This window comes from Chiloscyllium plagiosum, chromosome 4 (assembly GCF_004010195.1).
Source record: "Chiloscyllium plagiosum isolate BGI_BamShark_2017 chromosome 4, ASM401019v2, whole genome shotgun sequence".
Lineage (NCBI taxonomy): Eukaryota > Metazoa > Chordata > Chondrichthyes > Orectolobiformes > Hemiscylliidae > Chiloscyllium > Chiloscyllium plagiosum.
This window is the reverse complement of record NC_057713.1, coordinates 86,103,401-86,127,511: the sequence shown is the minus strand read 5'-3', so window position 1 is coordinate 86,127,511 and position 24,111 is coordinate 86,103,401. Positions and strand designations below refer to the sequence as shown.

The 24,111-nt window shown below is 42.5% G+C and overlaps 1 long non-coding RNA gene across 9 annotated transcripts in view; it reads left to right on the top strand.

Annotated features, from left to right (window-relative positions):
• Window positions 1-24,111, top strand: part of LOC122549174 — a 228,321-nt gene that overhangs the window by 70,530 nt on the left and 133,680 nt on the right. For all 9 annotated transcript variants that reach the window (XR_006311453.1, XR_006311450.1, XR_006311446.1 and 6 more), the window contains one exon: window positions 11,530-11,612. This is a non-coding gene — a long non-coding RNA (uncharacterized LOC122549174). The remainder of the gene's footprint in view (window positions 1-11,529; window positions 11,613-24,111) is intronic.

Here is a 24,111-nt window from a genome sequence, read left to right as displayed (position 1 = left end):
CTCCTTCTCTCTCTCTCTCTCTCTCTCCTCTCTGTTCCCAATTTCCCCCCATAACCATTATGATTATGGGAGATTATGACCCTTAAGTACCTGTACTTCAATTTCCTACCTAGTGCTTGATAATCCCCACGCAAATCCTCCTTCCTAGCCTTGCCTATGTTGTTAGTCCCAACGTGGACCACAACAACTGGATTCTCCCCCTTCCGCTCCAATATCCTTTCAAGCTGGTTGGAGATGTCCTTCACCCTGGCATCAGGCAGGCAACACATCATGCGGGACACCCAGTCCGGCTTGCAAACTATACTATCTGTCCCCCTAGTTATAGAATTGCCTATAACAACTACTTGTCTTTTTGCTCCCTCTCTTGAATGGCCTACTGCATCATGGTGCTGTGGTCAGCTGGCTCATCCTGTCTACAGCCCTTTCCCTCATCTGTACAGGGAGCAAGAATCTCATATCTGTTGGACAAGGCCAAGGGCTAAGGCTCCTCCCCACCTGAACTCAAAATCCCCCTACCTGCCTCACTTACAGTCACACCCTGTTTCCCTGATCACTAACTGAATTTGAATTACCTAATCTACCAGGTGTGACTGCCTCCTGAAACAAAGTGTCCAGGTAACTCTTCCCCCCCGCCCCCTCTCCAGGATGTGTCACAGAGTTTGAAGCTCAGAACGCACCTACTTAAATAGCAATCACTTGCCTCCTTGCTCTGACCTCACTTCTGCCCAGCTCCCATGCTGCCTCTGGACGCCATTGATAGGAGTTAACCTCCCTGTGCATGATGCCTTGCTGCACCCCTGCACCACCTGGTTGGATCTCTGCCTCCTGCCCCCGCTGATATACAATCTTGGATGTGCCAGAACTTCCTCCAGCTAAAATACACGGAAAACCAGAGTCATCTTCTTTGGCCCCGTGACAAGTATCTGTCTTCCGTTTACAATTTCTGCACAGCTCTTCAGTTGAACCAGGCTGTTCTTCACCTCAGTGTCCCTGATTGATGCTCCCGATCCCAATTTCCTTCCACTTCAAAGCCTGTTTACTTGCACCTATGTAACATCAGATGATTTTTTCCTCTACTGCTCACCATTTGGCCTTAAAGATCTATTTCTATCAAAAAAAAACTACATTCGCTCCAACCTTCCCCAAATTCAGCTTGCTTATAACCCTGTTAGTGCTGACCTGCATTAGCCGCCATTTTTTCCAAGGCCCTCTTTGCAGTTTTCATCCCTCCGAAGTTTCATGTGCCCCACTGTTATAATTTCCTTCAGCTCTCCTCTCCCAAATGTTCCCCTTCTGCAGACTCTTAACACCCTAAGACATAAAGGTAATTGTTTGACTGACCCACACACACCGTCACCACCCTCTGGAATTTCCCTGTTTGTTCTCATATGACCCTGTGAAATACTTTGGGTGTTCTAAAAGTGAAAATTATTGGGGGTCGCATAACCATAAGTAGTGAGCAGGCCAAGTACTTATTTAAGTGACCTCTCCAGGTAGGTTTTAACAACAAGTAATAAGTCTGTTTTACCTTGGAGTATCGCAGTTGAAGTCTGAAATGACAAAGTCCGCTTCCACTTTGCAACTTCTAAGAGATTTTGATTGGAACATTTTCTGTTTTTCTTAAGAAAGGAGAACATTATACAATCTCTGCATCCTAACATTCGATCCCATCCCTCTCGGACTTGCATGCCGGTGTGTGTGTTAAATTGCATGAGTGAACTTGGAGTGCAGTACAGTAATCTAACAGTATTCCTGAAAAAAATGAATGTAGTTTCAGCTCATAGAATTGTGGATATGATCACTGGAATACATTTTTCAGGAACGTGGCCTCTCCTACATTGTACTGTTCATTTTTGTGTTAAAAATTTGGCTCCGTTTAGATTTGGTAAATAAGTACCTTGTATAAAACCGGTGCTCGCTTTTAAAGGCTGTGTCTTCCTGTTAGGAGAACTGTAATCGAAATCTGTTCGCAAAGTATTTTGGATAACAGCAGCTTGCAGTTATATAGCATTTCTGAATTAGTCTAGTATCCCAAAGAGTGTTGGTGAAGCATCGTCACTCTTTGGGATACTAGACATCGAGAGAAAATTTGACAGCAGGCCTTATTAGGAGCTGTGAGGATCATAGAATCCTGGAATCCCTACAGTGTGGGAGCAGGCCATTTGGTCTATCAAGTCAACACTGGCCCTCCAAAGAGTAGCCCACCCAGGGTTTACAGGGTCTGTTTGGTCCAGTGTGTTAGAGGACAACTACTTGGTAGTTTGATGAAAAGAGAAATGCCTTGAACAGGATATATACTGCTGCTTTCCTTCACTCATGACGAATTACATCAATGTGATAATGATGATGCAGAAACTGCATGAGAGATAAGTAATTCTCCTCCAAGATCATGAGCAGTGTCCACCCGTCCCTGTACTCCCACTGAGAAGACTGAATCATGATGGGTCATACCTGAGGCACTCCTTGCCATTGACCTTTTCAGACCCATGCACAACATTTCAAGGCAGCTAAGAGAAATTTGTTTCTTTTGGGGTTTGGAAAGTGAATGGCTGGCCTGTTTTCTGTTGTTGAGACAGAAACCCCAGTCAGTTTTCAATGTAAGTCAATTGGCTTGCAGTTCGCTGTTAAATGAGCTGACTAAATCGCTAACCCCTGAACTTGTCACCTGTCTGAATCTATGGCCTGTGACTAATGGAGTGCCACAAGGATCGGTGCTTGGTCCACTACTTTTCATCATTTATATAAATGTTCTGGATGTGAACATAGGTATAGTTAGTAAGTTTGCAGATGATACAAAATTGGAGGTGTAGTGGACAGTGTAGAAGGGATACCTCAGATTACACCAGGATCATGATCAGATGGTTCAATGGGCTGAAGAGTGGCAGATGGAGTTTAATTTAGCTAAATGTGAGGTGTTGCATTTTGGGAAAGCAAATCTTTGCAGGACTTGTAACCTTATTGGTAAGGTCCTAGGGAGTATTGCTGAACAAAGTGTCCTTGGAGTTCCTTGAAAATAGAGTCGCAGGTAGATAGGATAGTGAAGAAGGCGTTTGGTATGCTTTCTTTTATTGGTCAGAGCATTGAGTTCAGGAGTTGGGAAGTCATGTTGCAGCTGTACAGGATGTTGGTTAGGCCACTTTTGGAATATTGCGTGCAGTTGTGGTCTTCCTATTGGAATGATGTTGTGAAACTTGAAAAGGTTCAGAAAAGATTAACAAGGATGTTGTCGGGGTTGGAGGATTTGAGCTATAGGGAAAGGTTGAATAGGCTAGGGTTGTTTTCCCTGGAGTGTTAAAGGCTGAGGGGTGACCTCATAGAGGTTTATAAAACCATGGGGGCATGGATAGGATAAATAGACAAAGTCTTTTCCCTGGGGTGGGGGGAGTCCAGAACTAGAGGACATAAGTTGAGGGTGAGAGAGGAAAGATATAAAAGAGCCGTAAGGGGTGACGTTTTCACACAGAGGGTAGTACGTGTATGGAATGAGCTGCCAGAGGAAGTGCTGGAGGTTGGTACAATTGCAACATTTAAAAGGCATCTGGATGGGTATGTGAATAGAACGGGTTTAGAGGGATATGGGCCGGGTGCTGGCAGGTGGGACTAGATTGGGTTGGGATATCTGGTCGGCATGGACAAGTTGGACCAAAGGATCTGTTTCCGTGCTGTACATCTCTATGACTCTGTCTTGCAGCACAGTAGGGCCTATGGTAGGACTGTGCAGCTAGTAACTCATGAGCAAACTGTACAGGTTGCGTGTATCGTCATTACCTCTCACTGGCAGAATGGCTGCCATCTTTAGAAATTGACCATCCATTGGTGATAAATGGATCCTTAGCCAATGGCACAACCTTTCTGCCAGTGAGGAGGCTGCTCCTGGGAGCCCTGCACACTTAGGTGTGGGGTTTGGCAGGTAACGGAGGGCAGGGTACTGAGGCTGTAATTCCAACGTTGGAGGGTCAACAATCCTGTGCAGAGAAGGGGGCACTGACCAGGCCAAAAGGAGGAAACTGAGCATCTCGACAGTCTCTGAGATTGGACTGAGTTTAGTAATGGTGTGGGAAGAGGCTGGGAAGTGGGCTGTTTGGAGTGGAGTGGGTAGTGGAGCTCTATGAGCTGGCTTTCCTTCCCATTACCATGTCACTGGTCGTGAAGACATCCAGCTCTAATAGTCATTCAACCTGGCAGTGAGAGGATGCCTTACCTGCCCTGGCAGGTGGATTTCCAGACTGGGATTACCTTATCTCCAGCAAGATCAGCTGGGCATGTGAATGCATGGCCCACGGACCCCAGCTTTAACTAGTTTGAGACCCCTTGTGTTCCCATCTCCAGTCTCCCCTCGTGTCCACCCAATTTAAGCTCATGTGAAATGGTGGCTAGTTTGGAAAGGTGAAGCTCTCGAGGGAGTGATATGAACAGATACGATGTGGGAAATTTGAAGTTTCCATGGTAATAACATGACACAGTGATGAGAGACAGTGCACGTCTGAGTTGCTAATTTTTTTCCATTGCAACAGAACACTCCTACAGGATGGACAGAATTATTCTGAATTAACTGCAGCTAATTCAATGACGTGGTGTCGAATTGTGTAAACTGTTTAAATACACCAGGAGCTGAAGTCCCTTTGCCTCCCTGTGTAAATAGTGCAGATGCTTGAAAATCTGAAACGGAGCGTGCTCGGTACAAAGCAGGCTTCGGGGGTATCTCTGCAGCAAACAGGCATGTTAACCTTTGGAATAAACTGAGGCACACTGACTGCATCTGTCATAAGACCAGGCCTTTGGATCAGTGCCCACTCTCTTTGTTATTTATACATTACAACAGTTACCTGATGCAATTTGCAGCAATCAACAGAGCTGCTGCTATGACATAGCATAACTCCATGCATGGTTAACAATAAAAAGAAACAGATGAAATGTTTTATTCTTTCTGTACTATTGTTTTATGGTTGATTTTGATTTATGTTCAAATGAAATAATCCAGAATATAAAAAGGGTAATTTTCCATACCAAAACATTGACCCTTCTTGATTTAATAAGCGCTGCTCCATTTTCAAAACATGCTAGTCCCTGTGCAGTTAAGACCTGTGAGTTCAGTGAAAGCTGGGGGAAAAGATGCCATTCAACATATCTTCCTGGTGAAAGCTCTCAGTCATGCCTTTGACTGTCTGTCAATGCTTAAAATCATCCATGGTGCACCTGACTTCTCGTCCCAAGAATGCAAACCAGCACCTGCACCATTTGATCTGTCTTTGGACTCTTGCATCCAGAAGGATATTTGTACCCAGTGCGATAACACTTGTGTTAGCTCCTGTAACCGAAGAGCTTGGCATGGCTAACACAGTGCTGAAAGACTCAGCAGACTTGTTTTAAACCTCCTGGTATGTACATACACGACAGTCACAAGCATTTCAGTATCGGACTGATATTATTCGGCTACAAATAATGGCACAATTTCATCAGTGCGTTATGCTCCAAGTGGCCCCAGTTAGGATGGAGCCTGAGACCTTGTATACCATTGACGCACATACAGTGATGCAGTGATGATATCATGAGCATGTCTCTGAAAGGTTTTTTTTTAGATTATTTACAGTGTGGAAACAGGCCCCTCGGCCCAGCAAGTCCACGCCGACCCGCCGAAGCGCAACCCACCCAGACCCATTCCCCTACATTTACCCCTTCACCTAACACTACAGGCAATTTAGCATGGCCAATTCACCTAACCTGCACATTTTTGGATTGTGGGAGGAAACCCACGCAGACACAGGGAGAATGTGCAAACTCCACACATACAGTCGCCTGAGGCGGGAATTGAACCCGGGTCTCTGGCGCCATGAGGCAGCAGTGCTAATCACTGTGCCGCCAATTTTTAAAAAAAAAATAACCCTCCATCACCACCCTCTGTCTTCTACCTTTGAGCCAGTTCTATATCCAAATGACTAGTTTTTTTTTGCAGCATCTGAACTGAGAGACATAATGCAATAGCCTTCAGAAGAGAATGGGAGGAAATTTGATTAAAAGCAGAGATAAATATTCTAAATGCAAGTTGTTCGTTTACTTTGCATGGTAAGGTACCAACAAAGCCGTCATGGCAATGACGTGCTTCAGCACTTCACTTTAAAGTTATTCATTTTTTACAATGTTATGTCAGAGTCTGATATACATGTCTGTGTTTCCAGTTATCATGACCGCAAGAGATTTGCAGCTATAAATCCTGTTAGGATTTGTCACCGCATATAATAAATGCACCTGAACAAGGTGTCAGACTCTAACTCATAACCTTCAATAAACTACTTTTTGAAGTGAAATTGCTGATGTAAGTTTGATGGTGCAGCAACTAATTTACGCACAAGTTAAATCCTACAAGCTACAGTGAGCATAATGTGATCTGAAAGATCAGACCTAGCAAAGAGTAAGTTTCTACAAGTTGCATTAGCTAGTCTCATCAATTTTCTTTGGTGCCCTGGAATAAAGCAGCACTCCAATCTGAGGTTGTTTCATTGGCTGCAAGATGGGCATTCATTCTCAACAATGGATTAATTGTAACTGCTTCACTGTGTCCGGTTCATGCCCGATGAGAATCTGAGTGGACCTCCACAGAGTATCTGTAGGCACATCTGTAAATGGTACTTCATTCCAGGAGTTGGGAATGTGAACCAGACTGGCACTGCAGTACTGAGGAGGAATAGCATTGTCACTGATGCCCTTCTTTGAATGAGATTTTAAACCCAACACAATGTCGTTTGGCTGATTATTGATGAACTCAAAGAAAAGCAAGGCAGTTACTAAAGTCCTAACTGATCTATTTGTTATTTTGAGAGCTTTTGTATTCAAATTGCTGAATTTATCTGTATATTTACTAACCAATTTGAAATGAATATACTGCATGTGATGCACTTAGTACTTAATTACTCTTTTAAAAATTATTGCTGTATAAATCTAGTTCATTCTCATTTGATCTGTACTTTACATTTGCACTCTGATTTAGTAGAAACCCCAACTCATTATCTTCCTGCAACCTACTAGGCTAATTGTACCACCTCAGTTACTGCACCATCTTTAAGGTTGATTAATCTCCTTGTTAACTTTCGTGTCAAGATGGACAGTAGTTAGCTCTTTCAGAAACCTTTACCCACCTGGTATTAACTGCAAAGTTGGAATTTTTCTTCAGGTACAGAGAGAGTCTGTTATAGAGAATACAATAGCAATGCATCAGATGGGATCCAACTGCTCATTAAGCACTGATGTAAGAACAACATCCGCTTGTGGAGTAACTCTTTGATCCTTTTGAGATGTGACTTTGGAATGTTATCCTTGGAACAGTTTACAGGATAGAGTTTCTCCTAACACCTCAGTCAGGAATTAAGTAAACAGTGTCTGAAACTCCATGGGCATATTTCTCATAATAATATGGATTAAACTGCCTACTTAAGTGGCTTGACTCAGGTACTGGAGCCTTTCTACAGCAGCTAATGACACAAACCAAGGCTGGGTGGGTGAGTATGAATGCTAAAGAGTGGTACTTTTTAAGAAAAACGCTTTTTAATATTATTGATATTTTTGTTTTATTTGGTGCCGGGTCGTGTTGCTGACTGGACCAGTATTTGTTGCTATCCCTAGTTCTCCTGAGAAGGTGATTCCTCGATCAAAATTGTTAAAACAGATTACCTGATCCAGCATTGTATTGCTGTCCTTGAGAGGTACCTGTGCACAGATTGTCATATCGTAGAAATCATAGCAGACACAAGTGACGTGACCTCAGAAGTGCTTTATTGCCTGCAAAGTGCTTTGGGATGGGGATCAAGGAAGGTGCCATATTAAATACACTTCTTCCTGTGGTGGCTTCAAGGCAGTAGGTTTGACTATTTGGAGGTTATGTTCAGATGAGTATTTAATCCATTTCTTGTTGCCTGGATGGAGACGAATTAACATGGAAATCAACTCCAGTATTGAAGATATGACATTCCTAAATTGAGTACCAATGATGAGAGTTTTATGAAAAGGTTTGTAGCTCGAGTTGCGGATGAAGTTGTAAGGTTTGTTCGCCGGGCTGATGGTCTGTCCGGTCTGGTATCGATGTGTCTCTGTTTCCTGGTATTTCTGGTTCTGATCTGAGTGGGTCCAGTTCAGTGTGTCTATTGATTGAGTTCCGGTTGGAGTGCCAGACTTCAAGGAATTCTCTGGGGTGTCTCTGTTTTGCCCGTGCTAGGATTAACAGTTGATGAAGGGCTCCGGCCTGAAGCATCGATTTTCCTGCTCCTCGGATGCTGCCTGACCTGCTGTGTTTTTCCAGCAATACACTCTCAACTCCGATTTCCAGCATCTGTAGACCTCACTGTCTCCTAGGTTCTGGAAGAAAGCCTATTTGCACTACATCTGCTGTTCTGCAGTTGTTGTCTTTGTTCAAAAGGCAAGAATTTGATCTTTGTGGCCAGTGTTCACCATCAAACTTATTTCACATTGCTGTTATTTCAGGCTGCACTTGCTGAGACTGAGGAGCATGCGTGTCAGCAGCAATTATTATAAATATAGTTGTTAAGACCATTAAGTGGCACTATTTTAATGAACCAATATATTGAGTCACAAACTACTAAACAAAGTATAACCTCTCTTTTTAATTTCTAATCATTGATTTAACATTGTATGCATGCGCAGTCAGCCTAATCAGCAGCGTGTGTTTGTTTGTCTCTGTGTAAGCAAGTACATCCCTTTTTTTTGTTATTGTATCTGAACATAGGAACATTAGTTTTGGCCATTTAGTCTGTCAAGCATGTTTTATCACTTGGTGAAGTTGCATGTTATTTGTGATTAATTCGATAGACTTGACTTTGCCTGCCATTTAGAAAATCTTATTCAATACTGATGTTTCTGAGCATGGTCAAGTCTTTAATAGGTCTGTAATGATGTTCTGTAGAACGATGGTGATTATATCATCTCAAATTTGGAGACCAATATTCAACTCAGTGCAAAAAGCAAAATGCAGCAGATACTCAAAATTTAAAATAGAAGCAGAAAACAGTAGAAAAAAAATGCAGGTCTATCTGACCTGCTGAGTATTTCCAGCATTTTCTCTCTGTATTTTAGCATAGACCATTCATATCTGGGTACATCCAATCACTGATGTGGCTGAATCTAGTGGATAGCGAACATCGTACAAGAATCAAAAGCAGATTGGTGAAGAGATGACAAGAGTTTTTTTCTGATTATTCTGAGACATTTGTGTAATGCTGTTTTTCACATAGAAGAGAGCAAATGAGATTATGTGCTAATGTTCCAGACAAACGGAAATCAGGAGTCGAATGCTTGCCAGCAATTCGATGTGTATGACCTTTTTAGTATCATTTGTTGCAGACAGTTTTCTAGTGCAGGTCTGCTGGCTGCATGAACTTGTGTGAATCCTTTAAACAGTACTTGGTGTTTGGTTTGCTGCCAGCGAAGTTAGGTCTGGAGACGTATCTTGAGATTTCTGTGAACACAACTACTACTTCCATTTGGTGAGACAAGGAATATTTTCTATGGCAGGATACCTCCTCCAGCCTCCTGTCGTATTCAGGCATGATTTTACTGAATTGAATCCTTGTGCTCAGTTTATTTTGTTCCTGTCCATCTATATATCAACACGATGTAGAGGATTATTTCCATACTTTGGATGACTAACCACTATAACGTATAGTTGATTTTTTTGCGGCAATTTTCTACTTGCTATATTTGAAATTTATACTTTTATAAAGAACTTTTCAAAAATGAATCCATAATTTCAAAATGGCTACAGAATTATTTAAAAAAGTATTTATAACAATTAGTAACATTTATATTCATAGCGTCATAGAGTTATACAGCATGGAAACAGACTCTTCGGTCGAACTCATCCATGCCGATCAGACGTCCTAAATTAATCTAGTCCCATTTGCCAGCATTTGGCTCAAATCCCTCTAAACCCATCCTATTCACATGCCTATCCAGATGCTTTTTAAATGTTATATTTGTACCACCATCAACCATTTCCTCTGGTAGATTATTCCACACGTGCTACTCTCTGCATGAAATGGTTGCCCCTCAGGTCCATTTTTATATCTTTCCCCTCTTCACCCTAAATCTATGCTATCTAATTTTGGACTCCCCCACCCTGGGAAAAAGACCTTGTTTATTTACCCTATCCATCCCCCTCATAATTTTATAAACCTCTATAAGGTCACCTCTCAGCCTCTGATGCTCCAGGGGAAAAAGGCCCCAGCCTGTTCAGCCTCTCCCCGTAGCTCAAACCCTCCAATCCTGGTAAAATCATTATAAATCTTTTCTGAACCCTTTCAAGTCTCCCTTAATTACTTCGAGAAAGTGAGGACTGCAGATGCTGGAGATCAGAGCTGAAAAATGTGTTGCTGGAAAAGCGCAGCAGATCAGGCAGCATCCAAGGAGCAGGAGAATCGACGTTTTGGGCATAAGCCCTTCTTCAGGAACGTTGATTCTCTTAATTACTTAGAGTCATACAGCACAGAAACAGACTCTTTTTGGTCCAACCAGTCCATGCCAAACATAATCCCAAGCTAAATTAGTCCTACCTGCCTTCTCCTGGCCTATATCTCTCCAAACCTTTCCTATTCATGTATCCATCCAAATGTCTTTTAAGTGTTGTAATTGTACCCACGTCCACCACTTCCTCAAAGTTCATTCCACATGCAAACCATCCTCTGTGTAAAAACATTTGCCTTTTATGTCTTTTTAAAATCTCTCTCCTCTTAAAACTGTGCCATCTAGTCTTGAAATCCTCCACCCTAGAGAAAAGACACTTGCCATTTACTTTATCCATACCTGCCATGATTTTATAAACCCGTAAAGTCACTCTCAACCTCCCACCCTCCAGTGAAAAATGTCCCAGCCTATCTAGCCTCTCAAGCCCTCCATTCCTGGCAACATTCTGGCAAATCACTTCTGAACCCATTCCAGCTTAATAAAATCCTTTCTCTAACAGGGAAAGCAGAACTGGAAACAGTACTCCCGAATAGGCCTCACCAGCATCCTGCACAACCTCAACCACAAACTTGAAAGAATTATATACCTGAATCCCTTGGTCTCTCTGTTTGACTGGAATGTTCCCTAGTTGGCAGTACATAATTGTAGATTTTGTTGGATGTTGAGTATTTCTGACAGAAAGCTGCCACAAATGACATATCCAAGGCATAACAATTGACAAAGGTGGCTTTAATTCTTCAAATTCTTTAAATTCTCAATTGTCTTTTTACCCTTTTTGTTTTTGCAAACCTGTATTGACCGATAGGATGGCCCTGGTAGCCTGCCTCCAGCATTGTGCATGGTCGACCTACACATAATAGTTCAGTCAGCTTTTCTTTTTCTGTTCTTGCACCAGCCTAAGATGAGTCTTATAGAGAATGGAACCAAAGATGGAGTGTCTAATACTGTGCCTCTGTGTGTTAATTAAAGCACTGCTGCTGTGCAGCAAGGTCAGGCATTTAATCTATCACGTCTTCTTTCTTTCGATCACTAATTGTTCTCCTTTTTTTGTTTCTTATGAAGGCATTGATTCCCAGTATTTCCATGGGCACCAGAATCACACTGACGTCTCAACAATGGCCATTCTTAGTGTATGAAACTTGACGGTGAGTATCAGCAAGCGACTTAACTGTGTTAGTGTGTGTATGTATATAGACATGTATATTGAGAAAGTTAATGGTTGATTTATAGAGGTATTTAATACTGTACATAGAAAAGAAGAATTTGTTTCCAGTGACAATAGGGGACCCAGACTTAAGTCATTGGCAAAAAACAAAAAGAGTTAAAATGGGGGGAGGGGGGTGCCACTGTGAAAGGCGCTTGAAGCAGATTCAATGCTGACATTCAAAGCGAACAGAGTAAATATTTAAAGGAAAGTTTTGCCAAGCTATGAGGAAAGGCTGCAGGAATCAGATAATTTGGATAGCCCTTTCACAGAGCCTGTATAGGCATGGTGCTTCGAATTACTTTAGTGACTGTGTATGCCATTATTGGTATGAGGAGCAGCGAGGGAAAACTGAGTTCTCACTCATAATGGAACATGTTAAGAGGAAAATTGGTCAGGATTTTCAGAATTAACGAGAGATTTTGATGTATAAAGGAAACACCCATTTCCACTGGCCAGTGAATTGGTGACTGGAGATTATAGCTTTGAAATGATCTAAAAAAAATCAAAGGGCAAGCTCAGGGACATTTTTTAAAATACTGAGCAGTCCATTACAGGCCCATGTTTTAAATAGTGTCTGTATCACCTGGAGAGCTGGCTGAGTTATTTTCTCCTTCCCAGCCTTTTCATCAGCTGTGGTGGCCTAATAGTCTCTGGCCTTACACTATTTGAATAGGAAGGGATATGGGATAAAGTCCTGAATAGGAGGGATAAGAGCCAAATGTTGGCAAATGGGACTAGATTTATATAGAATATCTGGTTGGCATGGACGAGTTGGACTGAAGGGTCTGTTTCCTGTCTAACTCTACAACTTTGCACAGACCGAGGGTGGAAATTGTATTATAACCAATTGCTTTTGACTGGCACATCACACACTTAGAGGTGTTAATGCAGTTCTCAGATTTAAAAGCTGTTTTAAATTAAATCTTCGTTCAAAAGGATTTCTGTTCCAAAAATGCTATTATAAGCATTTCTGAAGGAAGTTGTTGGAGCAAGTGTACAAGCAATAATTAGATTTCGACTAAAATGGAGCTTTACTGTAAATCCCACAGCAACTGGAAGCTGACATGAAAGAAAAAGGCTTGTGTCTAAACAGTATCTTCATGACTTCAGGGTGCCCTAAGTATTTGACAGCTGGCAGAAGTATGTTTGAATTGTAGCTACTGGAAACATGCAACCAGTTTACACCCAGCAAGCTCCTCATACACTAACCCGGGGTGGGGAACCTGCGGCCTTCTACGCCATTGTTGTCACCTTTTGAATGAATCCAAATTTTGCAGAACAAATCTTCTATTTTTTATTAATATGTTGTTTTCGTCCTTTATTATTTTTATTTTAATCTTAAAATGAATATATTTAAAACACCAGAGAGTAAAAGAAAATTCAACAAAATAATCCTCACAGACTGAAGAATATATAATTGGAGTTTCTTTGATGCGGTCTTATTAAACTAGAACTAACATCATGCAGCCATCCAACATGAAAAGGTTCCCCACCTCTGCACTAACCTGTAAACGTCAGGAATTAATTTCTGGTGGAGAGTTAAATGTTGTTCGAAGCCCAAGAAACTCCCCTGCTGTCATTTTGAAATTGTGTCTGGGAGTAGTTTACATGCACCAAAGGGTGCAGTCAGGACCTTGGTTTCTCATCTTGGTCATCTTGAAATCCGAGGAGAGTTGCGCTGGAGCTTCCCCAACACAGTTGCAGGAGAGGGACTGAAAAAGACCAGAGATTCGATCTCTTCGACAGTTAAAACTGGTTAATGTGCTCATGTCACTTGAACAAATTGTTCAGAGTCTGTTAACGTGGTTTGTGCAGCAATTTAACATAAGTTGTGTTGGCTAATATGCTAATCTAGACCGTTCTGCAATGAGACTTGAATCCTCAGTTTCCGGGCCCAGTGGTAAAATTTCTCTCTGGTCATGGCTGATAGTGGCTAACTAAAGGTAGGTGTTCTGTTATCCAATGGCAAATCTTGCACAGAAGTTTTCCATGTTTTATATAAAGGAATTGAGTTTATTTCCCAGGCCAAAACTCCTATTCATTCTAGTGACCATATTTCTACTCCATCCTTGTTAACCATTAGTCAGGCAGTTGTAGTAGCCTGAATTCATTCCTATTAACCAGTCACCGATTTAATGACCCATTGATGCTAGCGTTTGAAGATCAGACCCCCAAAAGAAACAATCATTCATCAGGTGCCATTCAGGTTACACATTAAATCCGGGCTAGTTTTAACCAAACTCACTTATCAGAAAAGAACGTTTCGTGCCTGTGACCAAAATGTATTAATCTGATGGATGCAAGATGAAGGCTCAATGATCTTTCACTGAGTTAGCCTTTCAAACCCCAGAGACAATGGCAATAACAACTTACATTTATATAATACCTTTAATATAATAATGTGTCCTGGTTTTTTACAGAAGTATTACAAATCAAAAGAGAACACCAAGCCACATAGGGAGAGATTCTGTCAAATAACCAACCTGTCAAAGAGTATCTGAGTTGGGGGGGGGGAAGTGGAGTGAGGTAGAGATGGAGAGCTGTCTGGAAGAAATTCTCGAGCTTTGGGCCAAGGCAGCTGAAGTCCAGGCTGCATGAGGTTTAATTCCATAAGATGTGGGAATGAGAGGAGTACAGTTTGTTTGGAGGGTTTTGGGGCTGGAGGAGATTAGAGGTCGGGCGTGATGGAGGAATTTGAGAAGTGCAAAGACAAGATGTTGCTTGACCAGGAGCCAATGTAGGCATGACAGAGGAATGGGACTGGCTGTGAGTTACAGCATGGGCAACAGGGTGTTAGAAGAGCTCAAGTTTCCAAAGGACAGAATGTGGGAGACCAGCCAGGAATGTGCTGGGATAGTCTTGCCGTGAGATAACAAAGGCATAAAACAGGGTTTCCAACAGCAGGTGAGTGGATGAAATTGGACATTGTTGCAATGATGGCAATATGTATCTTAATAATGGCATGACTACAAGTTTAGCTGCTTATTTCAGAATCACCGATGACACCAAGTTTGTGAATAGTGCAGCTTAATCTCTAGCTGGTTGCTAGGGAGCAGAGTTTGGAATAGAAACCAAAGGCATTGACTTCAGCCTTCGCAGTATTTAATTGGAGGAAATGTCTGCTTGTTCCAATGAGCAGTCTGATTTAGCAACAATCACTGAGAGAGAGAGAGAGAGAGAGAGAGGTGGTGCTGCTGTTTACAGTAAGAGCCATTTCCCTTGAACGAGATCTGGGGCTTGTGACCATTGATGTTAAATACTCAGCCTCTGCCTTTGAATGATGGAGATGAGATATAGGAGGGAGGGAAGACAGGATAGATTCTTGGAATAAGTAGGTTGACTGATGAGCCCAGTGTGTGTGTGTGTTTTGCCTGTCTTGCTGTGCGTTTTCAGGTTTTATTACAAGGTTATGAATTCTACATTGGTGAGTTATTTAATCTCTGGCAGCTTTACAGCCGCATTTCCCAATATCCAGGCATGAAAAGCTTTCAGCACTGCAGGTCGGTGGCTAGTAGAGTCTTACAACACGTAAACAGACCCTTCAGTCCAACAGTCCACGCAGACCATAATCCCAAACTAAACTAGATCCACCTGCCTGTGTTTGACCCATATCCCCTCAAAGGAGATAGTGAGGATGGCAGATGCTGGAGATCAGAATTGAGAGGCTACACACTCTCAAACCATATCCCCTCAAACACTACTTATTCATGTACTGATCTAAATATCTTTTAGACGTTGTAACTGTAGTCCAGTTTAATGCTCTGTTACCAGAGCCTGTTTCAATTGGGCAGCTCACTATCAAAAATCGATAAGTGAAAAATGCTGGCCATTTTCTGCAGACCATATTTCTTATGTGGAAAGAGAAGCAGAGATAACCTTTTAGCTTAGTGATCTTTAGATGGAGCTGGTAGATGTTTGAGTCGGGACAGGTTTTGAACAGGTACTGGACCAAGGAAAGATGGGGGTAGGGAAAGGATAAAAGACAGTGATCTGTGATGAAGTGCATTAAACAACATAGGGACGATGATATAAAGCAAAGGAGATGGTAATCAGCTGAATGAAGAAACAAAAGTACGCACTGGAGGCTATGTGAATGGTTTCAGCAGAATAGCAGCGCTGGTCGGAAGGTTAAATGAGGAGGAGAAGGGATACAGGCAGCCCAGGCAAAAGTACTTTTAGATTCTGTCTATTTTAAGTACTATATGTCATTAAAACACAAAATCCTTCTGCAAAATGAGACCGTGCACTCTGAACTCTCACTAAATACATTTTGTGGGATGCATAGCTTGTGTTTGCGTCATGAAGAAAAATGTCGTATCTCACTATTGACATTTTCAAACAAGCTTAATTGCAGTTGATTGGGCAGGTACTCAGTGGTTGATGTCTTTGATTGGAATAACTGTATCGAAGGACATCATTTAGTCACTGTTATCTTGTTTGCAAATGAATTAACATGGATACTCATATACTCATTGACACAAATCTGGATAATTGTTTCTCATTGACTCCATTGTAAGTCGAGACTGCTGTTATATGCTGTTTGATAATGGAAAGCTTCTGGAGTTGAAGTTGCTCCATTTAGTGATTTGTAGTCAGAAATTATTTCAGTAATTATATCTTGTTGCAGTCAGGAGCACAGATATGAGGCTGATTAGTTAAGGGTGCACTCATCTTAAATAACAAGTGACAAGAAGCTAGATTTTTATACCTGTCAGTCACTCCTGGCACCTTGGTAATTTCCTGACCTTGGCCAAGTGACAGTGTTAGCTCTCTGCAGGATGGTCTGTACCTCAGGCAAATTGTAGGATGTAGGATGTGCCATCATGTAGGATGAGCTTAGTTCCAAAGTGGTAGCGGTCACCTTTTTAGTCGCCAACTTGGTAGGAAGGTTGTGTTTCTCGTCTGTCAGAACAATATTAACCATCAGGGAGACGGTAACCCCTGTGAAGCAGGCAATGTTTTATAACTTTTCAAAGAGCTGTGTAAATTTATCTTAGCTGTACCTGTTAATATTTTATAAATGTACTGTAATGAAGCCAGTTGTTCCTGTCTACTACCTCCCTGCCTAGCTTCTTTGCCATCAGATTGTTTCTCTGACGCCCGAACTGAGACAATTTGCATCTACCTCTAGCTTACCATGAGGAAGGCCAAAGCCAATTGTTAACTTCAGCTCCTGCGACACCCTCACCTAGGATTCCTTGTCCCTCGCTAGCCGCCATCTCGGGTGGGAGCATGTTGGCGAAGGGCTGAATGCTTTTTTCATTTTGGTCTACCTCCTCACAGCCACATGTCCAACTGCATCATATGGCCTGCCCTTGACCAACCCAGCTGTTTGCCACTGGAATCTTTTGTCATCTCTGCAATTACTTTGGCTGCTTTCGTTGTGGCTCTTCCTCAAAAGCACCAAGTGATGCAATCTTGAAATGATGAAGGGATGTACTGGAGAAACTCAGCAGGTCTGGCAGCATCTGTAGAAAAGGAAACTAAGTTAAATTTGCAGGTCCAGTGTGACTATTCTTCCTAACTTGGAGTCAACTCCAACTCTGTTTTTCTCTCTCCACAATTGCTGCCAGACCTGCTGAGTTTCTCCAGCACTTCCTTCTGTCTGCATTTCAGATGTCCAGTATCTGTAGTGGTTTGTTTTTATTTGAAAGCAGCTCCTAAATTCTACACTCTTATTAGCCATCCTCCCAAACGCCACAAACCTTCACTAAACTGCTTCCAAGACAAAGCTATCCCTTCTTAACTAATGTGATCAAAATTGCACACACTGTTCTAGATATTGTCTCACCAATGCCAATGGCCTGGATCCTGCTTTCTGGATTTCCCTCTAATGACTTAGTGACCTCTTTGGCCTTTCAATTGAAACTTCAAACCAATCTCTTTGCTTAAGCTTCTAGTCATTCCTCACCTATCTCCTTTATTTTTCCTGTGAAGTACCTCAAAGCATTTATTATATTAAGGATGCTTTCTAAATTTGCTGCCTGTTTTCATATGGTACCTCCTTAACAACACTTATTATTTCGTCATAACTTCCCTTTATGTTTGGAAATGGTCTTGTGGCTTTTATCAGCATTCTGTCCAACGTTTGTATTTATTCCTTTTATGGCACAATGAGTGGTCAGGCTTGCATAATTTGCTCCAAGCATGGTCAGACTGTGGCATTAAAAATCCTTGGTATAACCTCTGGAGCCTCCTAGATTACTGTTCTGACTATATATATCCTAGGATTCAATTTAGCTTCCATGTTTCCTTCACCATATTGTCCGGGCATTGAATATGATGAGTTTTATCATCACTTCCTGGTCTGTCTTCCAGCTGTTCCCCATCTTCAGAATTATCCTTTTACTGGCAAATTAGATTCACTGGATAAAGGATTGTACAGAACGGGCTCATTGGTGTATACACTCTTTTGTTAGTCCAATTGAGTGACATGCAACAAGCCTTTTGGTAGCTGTGATGAACCAAAGCAAGGTTAACGCTCCCAGGCACACCAGGCTCTCAAACATCTTTTAGCAGATGGGCTCTAGAATGGTCTGGTCTGGCCTCCTTACACTGGCCAACCAATAGAAAGTCAAAATGCAATGTGCATGACCCTACCTGGTTTACGTTCATTAACTGCTTCCACTGACCCAAAAATGTCTTGAAGAGACTTTGTCATTGACCTGTGAGATGTCACTGGCGAGGCCAGCATTCCTTGCTTATCCCGAATTGCCTTGGACTTGGTTGTGGTGAGCTGCCGTCTTCAACCAATGCTGTCCATCTCTTATAAGGACACCCACATTGCTGGTAAGGAAGGAGTTCCAGGATTTTGATGGTGTGAGGCTAGGGCAGAACTTACAGGTGATGTTCCCATACAGCTATTTCCTTCCCTCGCTTGTTGATAGAGGTCACAAGCCTGAGCGGTGCTGTTGATAGATAGTATAAACTACTGATGTGGATACCAATGCAGGAGGGAGGTGGCCATTGCTCTCCACCAATGTGCCGTAGACGTTAATTGCTGCCTACCAACACAACCAAGCCTCTATTGTTCGGATCTTGCTGAATCGGACACACATCGCTTCAATGTTTGAGGAGTTGCAAGCAGTACTCGCTACTTGAGCAATCATCAGCAAATGTCCTCACTTTATTCCTTACATGAGGGAAGGCCCTTGATGAAGCAGCAAAGGTGGTTGGGCTGAGGGCATGACCCTGAGGATCTCCAGAGATGTCCAGGAACTGAGAGGATTGGACACCAACGAGAACGATATTGTGCTAAGTAAGATTTTAACTGGTGGAGAGTTTTCCACATGTTGCCCAGTTTTGTGAGAGCTCCTCAATAACAGTAGGCCATTCGGCCCATCGAGTCCACAGTGCCATTCAACAATGGCTAATCTAATAATCCTGATCTCCACTTTCCTGCCGTTTCCTCATGAGTCTTGATTACTTTTACTGGCATTAAAATTCAATCTCAGCCTTGGGTAGACAATGATCCAGGCGTCTGTGGTAAAGAATTCCACAGATTTACAATCTTCTGAGAGAAGACATTCCTCCTCATCTCTGGCTTAAATGTTTGGGCCCTTACTTTGAGATGACACCCTCCGGTCCTAGACTCTCTTACAAGGGGCAATGATCTTTCTGCATCCTCCTTGTCAAGTTCCCTAAGAATTTTGATATGTTTCAAATAAAATTGCCTCTCGCTCTTCTAGATTCCAATTAATACAGGCCCAACCTTCTCAACCTTTCCTCATGAGACAGTCTCTCCACACCCGCGATCAACCGAGTGAACCTTCTCTGGACTGCATCCAATGGCAGTCAGGCTTTCCGTGGATAAGGGACTCAAAGTCATTCACAGTATTCCAGCTCTGGTCTGACTAATGCCTTGTATAGTTTTAGCAAAACCTCCCTACTTTTACACTCCCTTCCCTTTGAAATAAATGCCAACATTCCATTTGCTTTCCTTATTACCCACTGAACTTGGCTGCTAGCTTTTTGTGATTCATGAATGAGGACTCCCAAATCCATCTGTGCTTTAACTTTCTCCAATCATTCTCCTTTTAAAGAATAATTAGCTCCTCTATCATTTCTGCCAAAGTCCATAACTTCACATTTTCCCACATTATATTCAATCAGCTGAGTTTTTGCCCACTTGCTTAACCTGTCTGTATCCCTTTGCAGATTCTGTCATTCACTCCAGTTGTCTTCCCACATGTTTTTGTCATCCACAGATTGGCAATAGTAGGTTCACTTTCCTCATTTAAGTTATTGCTGTATATATTGTAAATAATGGGGGTCCCAACACTGATTCCTATGGCACTCCACTCATAGAGAGATACAGCACAGAAATAGACCCTTCGGTCCAACTTGTCCATGTTGACCAGATATCCTAAATTAATCTAGTCCCATTTGCCAGCATTTGGCCCATATTGCATTAAACCCTTCCTATTCATATGTCCATCCAGATTCCCTGTAAATGTTGTAGTTGTACCAGCCTCCACCACTTCCCCGGCAACCCATTCCATACATGCACCATCCTTTGCATGAAATAAATTGCCCCACCAGTCCCTTTTAAATCTTTCCACTGTCACTTAAACCTATGCCCTGTAGTTTTGCGCACTTTCACCCCAGGGAAAAGACCATGTCTATTTATCCTATTCATGCCCTTCATGATTTTATAAACCTCTACGGTAATCTCTCACCCTCCAACGCTCCAGGGAAAATAACCCCAGTCTGTTCATCCTCTCGATCTAGCTCAAACCCTCCAACCCTGACAGCATCCTTGTAAATCTTTTTTGAACCCTTTCAAGTTTACCATATCCTTCCTATAGCAGGGAGACCAGAATTGCACGTGGTATTCCAATAGTGGCCTAATCAATGTCCTGTACAGCTGCAAGAGAAACTCCACTCATTACAGATGGCCATTCCCAGTCAAATGTTGCCTGACGTGAGGGTAGTGTCTCTCCCCTCACCTCAAGAGTTCAGCTCTTTTGTCCATGCTTGGATAAAGGCTTTAATGAGGTCAGGAGTGGAGCACTTTCTTATTTTTTGGAGTACCACCACAGGTTCAAAAGTATTAGATCTCTTCACTCGGCCATTTTGAGTCCTTTCACTCCACTGGCCAGTCAACTCCATGATGGCATTTGTGATCCATGTGCATACTCAGGCAGGCATTGAAACCAGGAGCACACTGGGGCTGAGAAACCAGAAACCAATGCCAACTTCAGAGGGTGCAGCAGAAGGTGAATGATCAATGCCAGGATTTTTGGTTGTGGAGGATGAGGTTTTTATCATCTAGCCTGCAGCACACTACCAGAGGACTTCATCCCCGTATGAGCACTGTTGATGCTTTTAAATTAAACGTTATAGCATTGGCGTAATGTCCAATTTACTGCTATGGTTGCCTTGCAAGTGGTAATCTGTGGCTTGAGGGGCTCTTGGATATTTGTGTTTCAATTATAAATGTTCCCATGCAAAACAGTTACCAGTAATGGGTGATTAGCACTGCTCTGGCTTCTTATGCCTTCTGGAGTGATTGACTTGTGTATGTAAGGACAGATGCTGGCCTGAATTGCAGAAAATCACAAAGTGGAAATCTATCAGCCATTGTGTCACTTCACCTTTATAATGCTTCTCTTTAAAGGTTTGAATGCACAGGGCCTTTTAGTAAGGGGAAACGATGAATTTCTGAAGATTGCTGTGTAGCATTTGGATTGACCGCAGTGCAGGAGTGATTATTTTTAGCTCAGAACTTCCCGATCCTTACTCATGGGTCTCTCTGCCAGTGCTGGTTCATAGTTGGCTGCTGGAAGCCACATAAAAGTGGCTGAATCTGCTGCCTCCTTGTTTTGTTTCAAAACTTCTTTCAAAGCTTATTATTGGGAGGCCTGTTGGCCAGACAGTCTGACTAGGCATAGAAAATTACCACCAGGAGGAATTGCATGCTCACACATACACATATACCCGTCCTGCCTCTTACTGAGTGTGGAGGGGCAGGAAGTGTCACAGACACTACCCTTAGTGTTGCTACCTGTTCAGAGGGGATCGCAAACTCAAACACTGATAGCAATTGTGTAGTTGAGGAGAAGAGGGCTGCAGTTGAAGTACATCCTTCCTATTCATTCCGAATCACAGCTTATTATCTCTTTGCTCTAACGGAGGCCATTACGTTATGCAGCTAGTTGTTGGGCCCTCTCAGATTGATGTGGCAAGGTGCATTTGGAGTTGTGAAGTCATTGTGTAAGACCAAATCACAGACACCTTCTCTCAGGAGGTCAGGAAAGGTCTATAGATGCCAGTATTAATGGGGGTGCTTGACTGCCTGGCATTTAGACATGGCTCAAGAACCAACTGTATCCAGAACAGCAGACATCCTGCCAGACATTGCTTGGAGGAGCTGTGCATCATGATTGCCCTCCAAGCTTCATTATCAGAGAAGAAATTTGAGAAGAGCTGAGTTGTTGAATGGTGAAGGGTGTCTAAGTGCTTTATACAACAGGAGTTCCCCTGATGACTATCAGGAGGAGACCTGGTGAGAGAAACATAAGGGATTTCTGTCGCATAGAACAATAGTTGGGCGGGGAATAAGCTGGTGTGACCCTTTTCCTGTTATAGTTTGTCACTTGACCCCGACTTTGGTTGAGTAGAATTTCTTTCATAGCCGTAATAATTTGATTCTGCTTTTTGACACTCGGAGTGTCTTCAGGAAATTCCATTTCTGTTGGGAGAGTCAAGCAACTTATGATAATCCAGAAAAATATTCATTCCGAGTGTTGAAAAGGAGACACATATGCTTACAAGCTGAGGGAATGCGCAAAGCAAAATAATTGGTCACATATGTGAGGCGGAAATGGTCTTTGTTGGTGATTGCGATCCAAACGTGGCTGGGGCTACCTTCAAAGGTAAGCAACTCGAATGCAACCAAATGTTTTCTGTGTCTGCAGGGAAGAGCTGTGGGAGAGGTGAAACCAGGTAAATTGCTGCAAATTCAAGCAGCGAATATTATTGAAACCAAATGGGCAGACTTCGTTTGCAGAGTTTTGAATCTCCCATTGTAGCACTTTTCCACTTCCAATTTAAAGCAGCATACTTCCACTTTTCATTTTGTCCTCAGTAATATCCGTTGTAACTGCAGCATTTCAGGAGTATTTCTCTGAAGGATATCAGAAATCAAAGGGAGGTAAAGACTGGCATTTCTCTGAGCTCAATAAAAAGACTATCTCGCTTTCTCTTGCTCCTTCGGAGGGAGAGTATACCCTAATGCCTTTGTTTTGTCACATAGGTTCCCCACATGCTCTTATTTGTGAAGCATATTGTGATCTCATTGGTTTATATTGCTCAATTGTAAATCAGAGACAACTAAATTACAGTTGAATACTACTGTGGTGCTAACCAATTATTTCCTATGTAAGGACTTTACAATGTTTTGATATTTCAGTTACTGCATTTTTTGTATTATTGATGAACCCTCCATCCCACCCTAACATAGGCTCAATGCTTCACCAATGTTTTGTGACTTTCTGTCTCTAGCTGTCTTTTCCAGTGGCTTCAAGCACCCTGTGGCTACACTGTTTTTCTGTGTCTTTATAGAGTCATAGAGATGTACAGCATGGAAACAGACCCTTCGGTCCAACCCGTCCATGCCGACCAGCTATCCCAACCCAATCTAGTCCCACCTGCCAGCACCCGGCCCATATCCGTTCAAACACTTTCTTGAAGGTAAATGCTACATCTGATGCAGGAGCATTGTGTTGAGCAAGTTAGAGGATATGACAGCACGTCACACTGAGATGCATACCACAACTCCTGCATGTATCTCAGTGTGTGTTGTTTTTATCCAGACTGGTGAATATTACTAGCTGCTCTCCTGGAGTATTGCATATGGTGTGTCAGACACCATGGGCACACTCCTGTTTCTGACATCTTTGTGTTACTGCTGCACTTTGCCTGTCTTCTGCTTGTGTGCTGCTTTAATCCTTTCCTGCTACTCTCCCTTTAACTTGCTTAAGGCATGGATAGGTACCTGGGACTACGATGTTGTGGCCATCACGGAAATGTGGATAGAAGAGGGACAGGAATGGTTGTTGGAGATTTCTGGTTACAGATGTTTCAGTAGGATTCGGGAGGGTGGTAAAAAAGGAGGGGGGGTGGCGTACGATGTTGTGGCCATCACGGAAATGTGGATAGAAGAGGGACAGGAATGGTTGTTGGAGATTCCTGGTTACAGATGTTTCAGTAGGATTCGGGAGGGTGGTAAAAAAGGAGGGGGGGTGGCGTTGCTAATTAGAAATGGTATAACAGCTGCAGAAAGGCAGTTCGAGGGGGATCTGCCTTTAGAGGTAGTATGGGCTGAAGTCAGAAATAGGAAAGGTGCAGTCACCTTGTTGGGTGTTTACTATAGGCCCCCCAATAGCAGCAGAGATGTGGAGAAACAGATGGGGAAACAGATTGTGGAAAGGTGC